Consider the following 14,825-nt stretch of genomic DNA (forward strand, 5'->3'; position numbering starts at 1 on the left):
TGCACCGCTGAGTGCTGCAGCCCGCAGAAGGGAGGGAGGGCGGGAGTGGCTCACGGCAGTGGTCCTGCCGGTGGCATCTTCATCCTGTGTTCCTTGGCCCCTACAGGCTTAGGGAGGGTGGCCAGCACTAGCTGGCGGCTTTCTAGTGCCAGTGCACCTGCTAATCAGCACTTTACCTAAACTCTTAGTTTGTGCTCAGAGGGACCGCCCCAGGAAAGTGAGGCACAGAATGTGAAATTAGGGGCCGGCATTTGCCCTGGCAGTTAAGAAGCTGCCGGGATACCCGCATCCCATGTTGGAGTGCCTGGGTTCAGGCTACAGCCCTGCTCCCTGTTCCACCTTCCCGCTGATGCGTACCGTGGGGTGGGTGACAGCATGTGATGGCTCCAGTGGTTGAGCCCCGCCACCCTCCTGGGAGACCTGGATTGAGCGCCGGGATTGTGGTGTCAGCCTGACTCAGCCCCAGCTGTTGCAGATACTTGGGGAGTGAACCAGCAGATGGAAGATCTCTCTCAGACCTCTCTCTGCACCCGCCCCCCTGCCTTTCAAACAAATAAAAAGCGCCCCCTACCCCGGTCTTCCTAGGTGTTCTTCCCAGAGGAGAGCCTGCTTCTTCCACAGACCCGGGGAAAGAGGCAGGAGAATAAGAGGGGTCCCAGTGCTCAGCCCATTTCGTGGCCCACCTTCTCCGGGCCTCACACCTGTCCCGCCAGGTAGGGATGATTCCTCCTGTCCTATGGGGGGACAACTGGCACTTAGAGAAGTTAAGCAATTGCTAGCTCTCACGTCTAAGAAATGATGGAGTCAGGATCCGTGAGCCGCCATGGCAGACCGTAAAACATAGGGGAGCCCCTTGGCTTCTTGTGTCTCCCAGGGATGCACAAGTTTTTATTTTTCCCTTCCTGACAGGAAAGGGCAGCTGCGAGCTGGATGCTACGGAGAAGCAAAGCCGTGGGCATGTGTCTGCACAGGTGCCTGGGTGTGCATGCATCTGTGTGGGCATATGGTGTCCAGCACAGGGCATTTCTCCCTGGCCTGTGCTTGTGGTACTGGTGTCGCAAGACAAACAAGGAAGGCCTCTGATACCTATTTGAGCCCACCAGAAGGGTATCAGGCCTCTGGTCAAGGAGCAGAGTTGCAGCAGCCATGGCCCAGAGCAAAAGGACAGGGCTGGAAGCAACATGAGCCCCAGGGCTGCAGGGAACCTACATCATCACCCCATTCCTTCCTCCTGGGAGTCTTATTGCTGTTTCCCAGGTGAGAGATGGGGAAAGTGCTGGCGAACCACAGAGGGGAAAAGGCAGCTTGGTGCCCACGCAGGAACCCCTCACCCTGCGCTGGGGTACGCCTGAAGGCAGAGGGGTTAGGGAGATTCTGTCAGCTGCAGAGGGAGGATGGAGAGCAACCGTAGAGCGACTGTCTTTGGGGTTTTCTACCCAGTTACCTTGAGACTCCGGGTGTAGTTTTCTTCAATTTCCTTCCGATCTCAACATATCCCTTTAACATGGAGCTATTCATAACCCTCTGAGGTCGTCAGCTCCTTGGGCATCTGTGGGGTCCTGGCAGAAGGCAGACGGCACACTCTGTTTGATGAGCAGTGTTTGAAGAAGACATTCACCCAGTAGGAGCAGGTGCAGAGGAGCTGCCACGCGGGGTGTTCTCTGAGCCAGGAACTACAGGGCTCCTCCCAGCCCCAGGGCAGGCCTGAGGGTCAAGGAGAAGGAGCCCTTACCAACCCAGAGAAGGAAGACCCCTTCCTGGAGCTGGGGCCCGCATCTGAGAGGCAGAGCCAGCCTCCAGTGGCCTCCAGGGGGACAAATGCCCTGGCCTCGCCCACATCCTTCTGAGCTGAGCTCATCCTGAACCAGAAGGAAGTCTGTCGAGGCAGCTTGCATCAGTCTGCTGCTGGCACAGAGCAGGGCAGACAGAGTGAGGAGTGGGCCTGGCCAGGCCAGCGAAGACCCCCGCCCAGGCATCTCATGAAAACAATGGACTGCTCTCCAGAAAAATGCATGCGTGTGCCCTCGGGCCTTTTGTACACCCCCTTCAGCCCCACTCCGGACCTCAGCAGCGACAGTCCCTGATACAGATGGGGGGAGGTGTGTTTCTGTCTAAACATCCTTGGGGCCCTGCTGTCCTTGAAGTCAGTAACAGCTGAGGTAACAAATGGCTGCTCCGGGGACCAGCTCAGACGTTCAGCATGCAGACATTGGGTTGCTCTTCTTGTTTCTTTGTAACAAAGAAATAAATAAGCCTGGAAGACAAAGCGCTGGGAGGAGGAGCCTCGGGCCCTAAGTCGCTTTCAAGGAGTCTTGTTGAGGATCCTGGCTGTTGAAAGGGGAGTGTGTGGCTGGCCTGTGCAAGGTCAGAGCAGTCAACCCCAGGGAGATGGTTTTGCAGCTAGAACCGGTTTCCTCCCCACATGAAAGGTGCTTGTGTGAGCAGCTGTGAGGATCTTGACTCCAGTACCAATTGTCTTGTCTCGTAAATGCGTTAGAAGCTCTCCGGCTCCTTAAGTGACTGCCTCTCCTTTCAGGAGAAGGGTTTGTCTAAGCCTTGTTCAGTTTTGCAGTCACCCAGGTAATAAAATCACTCCCGCTCTTGGGCGCAGCCACAGATCATCCTGTTTAAGATGGTGAAAATGGCTGCTTTTGTTCAAAAGCCACAAGGCTGGGAGCTGTGGAGCCTTGGCCTTGGATGATTGGGATTATCCCAAAATTCAGCAGCATGCGAACCTTCCACAATAAAATCATTTCTGTTAAACGGTCGAGATTTACCCCACCCGTTTGATGGAATGAAAGCATGAAGGGAGAGGTGGTGGTGGTGGAGGAGATGCAAACACTGTTGATTGTGTTCCAGTTTGCTGGAGCACCTTGTATGGCGGTGCCCGGCCTGCTTCATTTCCTAAAGAGGCTGGTTTGGGTTTCCTTGAGGGTTTGAGAAGAAAATCTGGTTCTTGAGAGACGGGTTTGCTTCTGTAGACAGAGCACATTGAGTGGCTGCACAGAGCCCAGCATCTCCCTCTGTTCTTTTTTCTTTTCTTTTCTTTTTTTTTTTTTTTTTGACAGAGTGGATAGAGAGAGAGACAGAGAGAAAGGTCTTCCTTTTTGCCATTGGTTCACCCTCCAATGGCCGCTGTGGCCGGCGCATCGCGCTGATCCGAAGCCAGGAGCCAGGTGCTTCTCCTGGTCTCCCATGCAGGTGCAGGGCCCAAGGACTTGGGCCATCCTCCACTGCCTTCCCGGGCCATAGCAAAGAGCTGGCCTGGAAGAGGGGCAACCGGGATAGAATCCGGCGCCCCAACTGGGACTAGAACCCGGTGTGCCGGCACCGCTAGGCGGAGGATTAGCCTATTGAGCCACGGCGCTGGCCCTCCCTCTGTTCTTACCCGCGGCTGTCTCCAAGGTGGAAACCCCTGGATCTGAATGCCCACGAGACCCCAGCAGGCTGATGTCTGATTCCTGGCTGGCCACGCCTCTCCTGCCCGTGGCCTCTTCCCGTTAGTGCTGTGTTTGCTGCAGGACCTTGCAGAGATGTGAGGGTTGAAGACCCTGCAGACATTTGCCCTTTGACCTGTAGCCACCCATACATCCACACTTTCCCAGCAAGTAGGGTGGGGCTGGGAATCGGGGGTGGGTAGCACCAATACAGAATTCTTTACATTTCTTTCTGAGGATATGGAATTATCAGAAACTTCCAAGTCCGTTTCATTTCTGTCTGTCCTTTTTCTTCGTCCTAAGAATGTTTTTAACTTCCGTGAAGACCTGGTGATTCTCAGATGGAAAGCAGCTCTGGGGAGTTAACATGCACCACCTGTCCTTGGTTACTGATGGCAAACCAAGCAGGAAGTCACTGGCTCCAAGGGGGGGGGTATCTTTCCCAGACACCCCAGTGCTTCTGGGACTCACTTCCCTTGCTCTCATCACAAAAGCGGTAATTACCTTATTTCAGCCCCTTTTTAATAAAGCAGGTGGCACCCTATCCGCGCAGTAATATTTCAGTCTCCCAAGAGTGGAACCATTGCAACGTGTCCCAGGAGTCACACACCATTTTTATGAAAACCTGATGAGGTTGGAGAAAAGAATGGAAAAATAAGAAAGCCTTTGGTGAAAAGAAGGGAGTTATTTGCCAAAAGAGAGAATTCAGGCTTAGAAAGTTACTGTCTGAAATAGTTAACATCTTAACGAAAGAGTGAGAGTGAGAGTGAGAGCAGGAGAGAGAATGAGATCCTTGTTATTGGGTTGAGTGACGTTTCTCTTTATTAAAAAGTTATAAAGCCTGGCAACAGAACTGCCAATAAAAGCTCAGTTTTGTGGGTTGTCTTTTTTTTTTTTTTTGCTAGCTATGTTCTTTTAGCAGTTTGCATCTGGACCATTAAATTAAAGGTTCTTGCAAGGGAAAGATTCTTATTGCTTTAGCAAGTGAGACTACTTATATTTTAAAGTATTTATTTTAAAATATAAATACCAATATTATGTGTGTGTATACACAAAGACTGCATAGATAAATCTAGATGGGTACACACACATTCTGTGTATATATTTTTAAATGTGTACATTCACTCTGTTTATCTGCGTCTGTGTTTTTGTTGTGCTTTTTTGTTTTTCCACCTCAGCTGGGGTAGAGAGAAAGGAGCTGGAGTGTAACAGGTTTCCCCCAGTGGGTGGTAAACAAGAGGCTCTGGCTGCTCCTTGAGTGACCTCCGTTCTCCCTGACCAGCAACCAGCGCAGCCCGCCTTGGCTGAGCGCTAGCCCCTACCCTTGGGCTTTCCGCTGTGCCCAGGTGTTGTGGCCCACAAGAGCCTTTTCCCAAGGCAAGGTTGATCATCTTGGCTTCAGAGCACCTTGCTTCTCATCTCAATTAAAATCCAGCTTTACTGTGAAGGCAATTTTTGTGGTTCAGTTTTCTTTAGTGATATCTGCTTAAAACAAAACAAAAAAAAAAAAAAAAAGAAAAAAAAGAAAAGGGTGGGATGGGGGTAGCAGACTGATTGGCCTGGTCTTCAGGAGTTTGGCAGGTGTTGTTGATCTTCTCTACCAGTAGTGAGAGCTCTCACGTTTGATCAGACTTATCCATTATTGCAGAATGAAACTGTGCCTTTTATGGTTCCCCAAAGTACAGCAGGGGCTATGTGCAGCTGGGAATATTGGTAGTGTCTTCAGGTGACTTTTATTTTCCCCAAGCCTCTAAATATTGCCACACACCTTTGTGAAAATGTGTATTTCTGTCTGTCTGTGATTGAATGGAACTGTCACTGTGAATGTTACTGAAATCGACAACCTGGAGCCTTATTTCAATACATCCCAAACCCAGTTAATCAATGAACAACTAATTGAATTTGATCAAATGATGAATCATTGTAGACACTGCCTACCTGCATTATGTAGAGCTCTGTGCTGAACTCTGTGAGGGAAATAAAATCTAGTCCTGCATTTTTAGGAGTTCGAGGTCTCATTGCATAGAATAAGACCTGGGCCGGCGCCGCGGCTCACTTGGCTAATCCTCCGCCTGCGGTGCCGGCACTCCGGGTTCTAGTCCCGGTCGGGGCACCGGATTCTGTCCTGGTTGCTCCTCTTCCAGTCCAGCTCTCTGCTATGGCCCAGGAGTGCAGTGGAGGATGGCCCAAGTGCTTGGGCCCTGCACTCCCATGGGAGACCAGGAGGAAGCACCTGGCTCCTGGCTGTGGATATGCGCAGCGCGCCAGCTGCAACGCGCGCGCCGTAGCGGCCATTTGTGGGGTGAACCAATGGAAAAAGGAAGACCTTTCTCTCTGTCTCTCTCTCTCTCACTGTCTAACTCTGCCTGTCAAAAAATAAATAAATTAAAAAATTAAAAAAAAAAAAAGGACCTGCCAGTTACAGAGACGCAAAGGGTAGTCCACAGGCACACAACACAGGAGTAGACTGGAAGGGAATTCTGTAGGAGCTCAAGGGAGCTAGAAGCCGTAGAGGAGCTGAGTCGGGGAGAGTTTTTAGAGAAGTAATAGGATTTGACCGGGGCCTTTAAGGAAGCAGTAGCATTAGGAGGGGGAGAAGCGTGAGAAAGGTCCAGGCCCCACCCCAGGTCATGCACAGGGCACTAGGCTGGGAGGGTGAGTCTGGCCGAAAGGTCACATTGACCCCTAGGCTTGGACCTTGTGGACAGAGTTCTCGGCAGGGCTCTCAGTACTGAGGGCCTGGAGGGGCTCAGTGCATGAGGCAGAGGGAGCTGAACCAGGCCAGTGCGGTGGTCCAGATCGGAGTCCCTGAGAGTCTGGAACCTGCGGATAATGAAAAGGAAGCCGTGGGTCCAGGTTATAAAGGAAGAATGGGCGAGGGATGGCCAAGAAGTTGATGCTTGGCAAAAACCACTGTGTTCTGAAGCACGGTGTTGCTTGTCCCCAGTGCTCTCTCGTGGTCTCTAAGGACAAGGTGGCCATCCTGATGGGTTTTGTGGTTTCCTGCCTGTTGGTTCACAATCTAAAATCATCTCTACATAGCTTTCAGATGTTCATTAGTATCGAGAACAATTTCCTATGGTGTCCTTCTCCCCCCACCCTGCCCCGTCCCGTTTTCCTCAAGCTCAAAGTCCCATCACAGAAACATGTAGCCTCCCCCACCCCCAAACACACATATCCCCCAAATTCACAAATATTTAATTGCAGTATGTAAAATGTCACAGTGTTTCCATGTAACTGCCACACATCCTCCTGCATACTTTACATCATCTCTAGACTACTTGTTTTAACTCACACAATATAAGTGCTAGGTAAATAACAGTTGGACTGTATCGTTTAGGAAGTAATGACAAGAAAAAGAAACGTGTGTGAACGCTCAGTACAGATGCAATGTGTTTATCCGAGTATTTTGCATCCAAGGTTGGCTGTATCTGTGGACGGGGAACCCGTGGGTAGAGAGAGCAGACTGTGCTTGTTAGTGACTGCTTGTCAGAAAGATCTCTGTATCCCTTAGGGCTGTGTTTAGCTTTTTTTTTTTTCCTCTGAATACATAATACCATATTAATTATTTAATTCAACAAATATTTATTGAGTCCATGCTGCTGTGCTTGGCATAACTCCAGGTGCTTTGGGCACAATGGAACAATCTAGACAGGCCTCCTGCTCTCATAGAGCTTACCTTCTTGCTAGGGGAAACAGAGAATCAATAAACAGGAAAGTATCTGCTGGTCAGAAAACGAGGAGCGCTCAGCCAGGCACAGGGCGACCCAGGCACAGCCGCACCCACGTGAGATGTGCGGACATGCAGAGAGGCGCTCGGGATGCATTTATTGAGCAAATAAATGAGTCGGTGGACGTATTTACTAACCTGGTTGTAAAGCCTTCACCAGCGGGCTGTGGCTCTCAGAACTTTATTATGCTACTAACAGTGATTTTACGCGGGGATTTCTTTCCAAAGAGGTTTGCTAGATGCCTTTGTTCCCAAGCTGATGCTCTTGCTCTGGGCTCACTTCTCCCTCTTGCCCTCAGATCGGTCAGTTCCTCCTTACTAGGCAACTTTCCTGAGCCTCTTCCCTGTGGCTGGGTATGGATCCACAAGGCCTGCCTCTGTCTCCAAACTGTGGGTTCTTCCCGTATGGGCACAGGGTCTAATGCAGCCAGGAGGCAATTGCACAAGAACTATTTCCTGTTGAGATGAAAACCACTGAGCATCCCTGTTGACTCTGTGCATAGAGCAGGGTGATGTCCCTGAGGCCTCTGCTCCCGGCGCTCACACTGGGAACAGTATGAGAACAGTGGTGACCAAGAGGGTCATGCCCCCAGGAGTCCAGAACCGGGCATGAACAGCTGGATCTCTGGACTTCTTTGGCTCGCTCAATGAAGACCACTCACAAAAGTGGACAGCTATCTGGTCCTTAAACCCCTCTAGTCTTTACTGTTAGGTGCAGCCCATTTGTTATGGAGGGCTGGGGTGCAAATTTTTTTAGCTTCTTTTATGTGATAGTTTTGACAGTTTTCAGTTTTTAAGTTGATGTATTTGATTTGCCTAAAAGCTCTAAATATTTTGTGATCTTGACGTGACACGTGTAAGGCCCTGGAATTTATGATTGATGCCTGTCATTGTCATTTGAATGAGTCGGCAATGCTCCTGACGTGGTGGCAGTCCGGGTGCTGTGCTCTGTCAATGGAGGAGGCAGAGCCTGTCTTACTCAGTGACTTGGATCTTAAATTATGCAATTAATCCATTCTTAATGAGGGCAAGGGAAGAAGGAAATTAAAACAAAACAGTGAGTTAAACATTCCATAATGCCAGCAGTTGCTATTAATACCTTGGTATATAGCTCTAAATAATGCATATTTCTTTCTTAACGTTCACAGCAAATAGGATCGCACTGCCAGTTTTGTCACTCATGGTGAATTTCCAGTAGATCCGTGTTCTCCAGACTGCGTTCCAAGGAGTGACAGGATTTGCCCAGCCCTAGACAGCTGGGACTCCACAAAGGGGAAGGACGGGAGCTGGCTTGGCTGTTCCTCCTCAGTGCAACTCCGTTCTTATGTTTGTGACAGGATTTCACTGCTCGTATAAAAACTTGTAGCCGGGTCACAGTGCACCGATTGGAGTACACCCACTCCAGTAGCAACATTTTGCTCCCATCAGACTGACAGTGATGGCGACATTCTGCCCAGGTACCCGTGCTCATGTGCTGATGATTTTCTGCAGGGCACAGGGGTAGCTGTCTGCTGGGCCCTGCTGAGACAGGGCGTCTCCACCTCTTAGGCAGTTGACCCTCCACTGACTTCCGACGGATGGGAATGAGGCCATTCTTCTGAGTGTCTGTTCGATGGTATTTCCGGCCCCAGCTCTGCTGAGGGAAGACGTGGTTGGATACTAAGTGTTGACAGAGCAGGGTACCACTGTCTAGGGGGTAGCTGGTGGTACCACTTATGCCACTAGTCAATCTTTTGTTGTTTAAAGGTTTATTTATTTATTTGAAAGTCAGAGTTACACAGAGAGACGAGAGGGAGAGAGAGAGGGAGAAAGAGAGGTTTTCCATCCGATGGTTCCTTCCCCAATTGGCCGCAACGGTCAGAGCTGTGCTGATCCGAAGCCAGGAGCCAGGAGCTTCTTCCAGGTCTCCCACGTGGGTGCAGGGGCCCAAGGACTTGGGCCATCTTCTACTGTTTTCCCAGGCCATAGCAGAGAGCTGGATCAGAAGAGGAGCAGCTGGGACTCGAACTGGCACCCATATGGGATGCCAGTGCTTCAGGCCAGGGCATTAACTTGCTGCGCCACAATGGTGACCCCAATCTTTTTTCTTTTAAAGATTTACTTATTTAATTGAAAGAGTTACACAGAGAGAGGAAGAGATAGAGTGAGAATGAGTGAGTGAGAGAGAGAGATCTCATCCACTGGTTCACTCCTTAATGGCTGCAATGGCCAGGCCGAAGCCAAGAGCCAGGAGCTTTATCCAGGCCTCCCACAAGGATGCAGGGGCCCAAGTACTCAGACCATCTTCTGCTTTTCCAGGTCATTAGCAGGGAGCTGGATTGGAAATAGAGCAGCTGGGACTCGAACTTGTACCATAGGGGATGTCTGCATCACAGGCAGTGGCTTAACCTTCTTACTGTGAGCCCTGGCTGGGGTGAGAAGGTCATTGGGTGTGTGAGAGTAAAAGCTAGTGAGAGGAACAGGAGAAAATATCCACAAATCGTATCTGAAAAATATCCCCTGCTGGTGGGGATGTAAAATGGCTCAATCACTGTGGGAGACAGAGTAGCAGTTTCTCCAAAGGTTAAACGCGGAGTTACAAAGTGACTTATCTAGACTATTGAACAGTGCTGTTGTGACTCCATTCTACAAATGACCCAATTAAAAAACGAGCCGAGGTTTTAATAGTGATGTCCACAAAGATATACAAGTGGTCAATAAGCATGTAAAAATGCTCAAAATCATTGGTCATTAGGGAAGTGCAAATCAAAACCACAGTGAGCTCGTACCTTAAACCCGATAGGAAGGTTGTAATCAGAAAGATGATGTTTCTGATGTGTTTCGTGATCCTTGTGTTGTGGCAAGGATGTGGGGAAATTGGAACCCTTATCCCCTGTTGTTGGTGGGGCTGTGAAGTGGCTCTTTCACTGTGGAAGACAGACTAGCAGTTTCTCCAAAGGTTAAACATGGAGTTACAAAGTGACCTGGCCGTCCCACTCTTGGGCGTATACCCCAGAGAAGTGTCCACACACAACTTGTACACAAGCGTTCACAGCAGTGTTATGGGTAACAGCCAAGAAGTGGAAACAGCTCAAACGTCTGTGAGCAGATAACAGCAGATCTGCAGAGCAGCAGAACGAGGTCCAGGCACACACTAGAGTGTTGCTCCGCTGTAGAAAGCAGTGAAGTACTGACGCCGTGAAGTGCCCCGCAGAGGAACCTTGAGAACACTACAGCGGGTGACATAAGCCAGGCATACAAGGCTGCATGTATCTGCTCTCACTTACATGCAAGGTCCCAAACTGGAAAGATCTATGGAGACAGAAAGTCCACTCGTGGATGTCTTGACCTTTAGGGGGTTGGATGAGATGGGGGTGACTGTTTGAGGGTGTGGGGTGGTGAAAATGCTCTATTTTTCTCCAGGATTTTTTTTGTTTTTTTTTTTTTACAGGCAGAGTGGACAGTGAGAGAGAGATAGACAGAGAGAAAGGTCTTCCTTTGCTGTTGGTTCACCCTCCAATGGCCGCTGCAGCCAGCACGCTGCGGCCGGCGCACCATGCTGATCCGAAGGCAGGAGCCAGGTGTTTTTCCTGGTCTCCCATGGGGTACAGGGCCCAAGGACTTGGGCCATCCTCCACTGTACTCCCGGGCCATAGCAGAGAGCTGGCCTGGAAGAGGGGCAACCGGGACAGAATCCGGTGCCCCAACCGGGACTAGAACCCGGTGTGCCAGCGCTGCAAGGCGGAGGATTAGCCTATTGAGCCGCGGCGCCAGCCCTCCTCCAGGATTTTATCATCATTTACCTGGTGGTCACACAGCTCTGTGAATATACTAAAAACCACTTGGCTGTATACTTTATTTATTTATTTGTTTATTTTTAAGATTTATTTATTTTATTTGAAAAGCAGAATTACAGAGAGGCACAGAGAAAGAGAAAGGTTTTCCATCCGCTGGTTCACTCCCCAGATGGTCACAATGGCTGGGACTGGGGGCCAGTCCGAAGCCAGGAACCAGGAGCTTCTGGGTCTCCCACACGGGCTTAAGGCCCCAAGGACTTGGGCCACCTTCCACTGCTTTCCCAGGCCATAGCAGAGAGCTGGATGTGAAGTGGAACAGCCAGGACTTGAACCGGCGCCCTTCTGGGATGCTGGCACTGCAGGCAACAACTTTACCTGCTATGCCACAACACCGGCCCCGGCTGTGTACTTTAAAATGGTGAACTTTGTGTTATGCGAGTTCTATCTCAATATTAAATTTTAAAAAAATCAACGAAAGGCAAGTTTACATCGTTCTTGGCCCCTAAAATAGCTTTACAAGACTCTCTTAGGCTGTGTCAATGGAATGGCAAACACACAGCGGGTGTAAGTGGTACATACAGCTCCCTGATTCAGAAAGGAAACAGAGAAGTTGTGAGGAGGCCTCTGGGAAAAACAGGCACAAATGCTCTTCCTGGAATAACTGTCTTGGTGAGCATAGCTTAAGAGATGTAAGAGGAGTGGGCACCTCAAAGGGATGTGGGAGGTGAGGGCTCCAAGAGTGAGCCAGGAAAGTAAAGAGTTTAGCAGGCTTTGTAATAATTAAACTGCACAACCTGAGCTGCTTTGTGGAGTTTATCTTTCCATTATATAGGATTCGAAACGTGTGCTTGCTGCTTTCTCTTCGCTCAGTCCCATTTCTTTTTTCTAAGTCGAAAACACTTTGTTCTAAGTTCTGACATAGAGGACACATTTTTGAAGCTCAGGACACAGCATTTATTCTTTCATTCATTCATCCACTAAGCAAATCCTTTTGGAGCAGCTGCTGTGTGTTGTGTGTGTCCGGTGCTGTTCCAGGCATGTGGGACACTCCAGAGAATGAAGACCAAGATTCCTACCCTCAAGGGGCTTACAATGCAGTGTGGGGTGTGGATGGGAAGGGGCGGAGATAGATCATGAACCACAAACATAAGCAGTAAGTCAGTGATGTAGTGGGTTGGAAAGTCGTAGGTGCTCAGGGGCCCAAAGGAACAGTAGGGGAAGAATAGAGCAGGTGTCTGGGGTGGAGCGATGCAGGTAGGGGAGTAAGTAAAGTCACCAGCACCCATCTGAAAGGTGGGATTGTGCTTGAGCAGAGACATAAAGGAGGTGAGGGGCCGCAGAGCAGGTGCTGGGCTGTCTGCGAGGGGAAGGCAGCTCCAGGAGAGGGAGGTTCAGGTCAGTGAGGGAGAGCAGGCGTGTGGGCCTCAAGGAACAGTAAGGAGGCCAGCGGCTGGAAAAGAGACTGAGGCCGCACGGGAGGGGAGGAAGTCAGAGAGGCTCAGGAGGGCTCAATGATGTCGGACCTGGAGGCCATCGTAAAGGGCGTGGCCTTAAAAAATAAAATAAAATTAATTAATTTACCTAAGATTCACCCCTTTAAATTGTATAATTTTCTGATTTTTGGTACATTCACAGAGATAGGCAGTATCACTGCTGTGTGATTCTAGAACACACACTCCTGCTCTTAGCCCCGGCACCTGCTGACCTACTTGTGGCTGTGGATTTGCCCATCCTGGACATTGCTATTCATGGAATCATGTAGTATGTGGGCTCCTAGGTCAGATTTCTTTCAGGTAATATAATGTTTGCAGCATCCATCCATGTGGTAGCATGTGTTATTATTACTTCACAACCTTTATGGCTGAATAATATTCTGTTGTATGGATAATATAACCCTTTGTTTATGCATTGGATATTTGGGTTGTTTCCTCTTTCTATTGTGATTGATTCTGCTGTAAACATTCAGGTACAAGTTTTTGAGTGGGGGAATGTTTTTAATTCTTGGGTATATGCCTAGGAAGGACTTCAACTTTTTCTTTCTAAGTGAAATGGAGAGCTAATGCAGGGTTTGCTTGTTTTTGTTTTTGTTTTTTGACATGATCTAACTTAGATTTAAGCTTTTTGTTTGTGTTTATTTGAAAGTCAGAGAAAGGTCTTACATCTACTGGATCATTCCCCCAAATGCCCACAACAGCTAGGGTTAGGCCAGGCCGAAGCCAGGAGCCTGAAATTTTAAACCTGAGTCTCCCATTTGGATGGTGGGGACCCAAGTACTTGAACCGTCACCTGCTGCCACCCAGGGTGTGCATTTGCAGGAAGCTGGAATCAGAAGCAGAGCTGGCAGTGGAACCCAGGTACTCCAGTGAGGAGTGCAGGCACGCTAAGCTGCATCTTTACTGCTAAGCCAAATGCCTGCCTGTGACTGGCCATTGAGAGCGGATTGTGAATGCACAGTCAGAAGAAATCAAGCGTCCACTTAGGGGATGACGGCACTGATTGGGTGAGAGGTAGTGGCCGCTCAGATCAGGGCCGAAGTGGTGAAGGTGCTGAGGAATGGTAAGATTCTGCACATGCTTTGCAATTTCTGTGCAGTGTGGGAGAAAGTGAGGATGTAGGGGGAATTCCAAAAACGGCTAGAGAGCTGGAGCATCCATTAGGTGAGATGGGAAAGACACGCGGAGGCAGCTCGGGGCTTCAGTTTGGATCTGCCGAAGTTCAAATGAGCATCCGACATTGGCGAGGAGACATCAGGCAGACAGTTGGATAAATGAGTCTGGAGTTCAGGAAACAGTCTGGGCTGGAGATATAAATTTGGGAGTCATTGTCATATACATGGTATTTAAAACCAGGAGGCTGAGCAAGATCACCAGGGTTCTCATTTATTTGAAGGATAAAACCACATAAATGTGGATGGAGAGTGGTAATATTTTCTATTTATTGAGTTCCAACAATGAGCTCATGTTATAACTGAAAACACACATCACAGATAAGCTTCTCTACAAATATATATTTCACCATGGTTGAGCTAAAGGGCCCCAGAGTATATATATATATATGCAGAAGGCATTTATTAATATCTTAAGGACATAGGCACCAATAGTGTGTAACGTCTCTTTTAGAACATGCGTTTTCCAGTTGTACTCTCTGGGTTTTTCTTGTTTCTGCTTTTTTGTTCTCATATACTGCAGCTGTGATCTGGATGCTCAGGCATCGGGAAGGCTGTTGGTTGAAACATTGGCCAAGAGAGGGTGGTCATTTTACCTAACCGGACTACTTTGCACTGCTTCCACATAGGCAGCAAAGGAGTTTGACGGGGGTGATAGAAAGCAGTCCTTTCATAATGAAATAGGAGGAAGAATATAATTTCAAGAAAGAAACAATAAGAGAAAAGTGGGATGCTGACCGGCCCAGAAGCCATGACAGGTGGAACTCATCACAGATCCAAGTGTGTGTGTGTGTTGGGGGGTGGGGGTCGGCCAGGGAGAGAGGAAGGGGAAAAGACCAAGGGTCTGTTCCATTGTTTGGAAGGGCACAGGCTGCTTTTGTGTTGCTGTGGATAGAACTGGAATAGATGGGAAAGGCTTGTGGTCGGCAAATTTCATTTAAGTAAGAATCAACTGTTGAATGAAGTGGCAAAACCGTGTGCAGCACAGGACTGGGCCCGGTGCACTGCCCACCCTATTGATACCATGTAGAAGCTGGGTGGTCCACTGCCGGGGGCGTGGCAGAGGGTGTCCACGCCAGAGTAAGACTCCGTGTGCTCTGCCACCTCAAGGGTTCCATTATTCTCAGGATGTTTTACAAAAGATGGATGGGGGCTGGCGCCATGGCTTAGCAGGTTAAAGCTGCTACCTGCAGCTCCGGCATCCCGTATGGGCACCA

At 49.3% G+C, this 14,825-nt stretch overlaps 1 protein-coding gene across 1 annotated transcript in view; it reads left to right on the top strand.

Moving 5' to 3' along the window:
- The window catches only part of KIF26B (kinesin family member 26B), a 519,978-nt gene that overhangs the window by 290,872 nt on the left and 214,281 nt on the right, over positions 1-14,825 (top strand). The window lies entirely within an intron of this gene.

The sequence above is a fragment of the Lepus europaeus genome, chromosome 14, assembly GCF_033115175.1.
Source record: "Lepus europaeus isolate LE1 chromosome 14, mLepTim1.pri, whole genome shotgun sequence".
Lineage (NCBI taxonomy): Eukaryota > Metazoa > Chordata > Mammalia > Lagomorpha > Leporidae > Lepus > Lepus europaeus.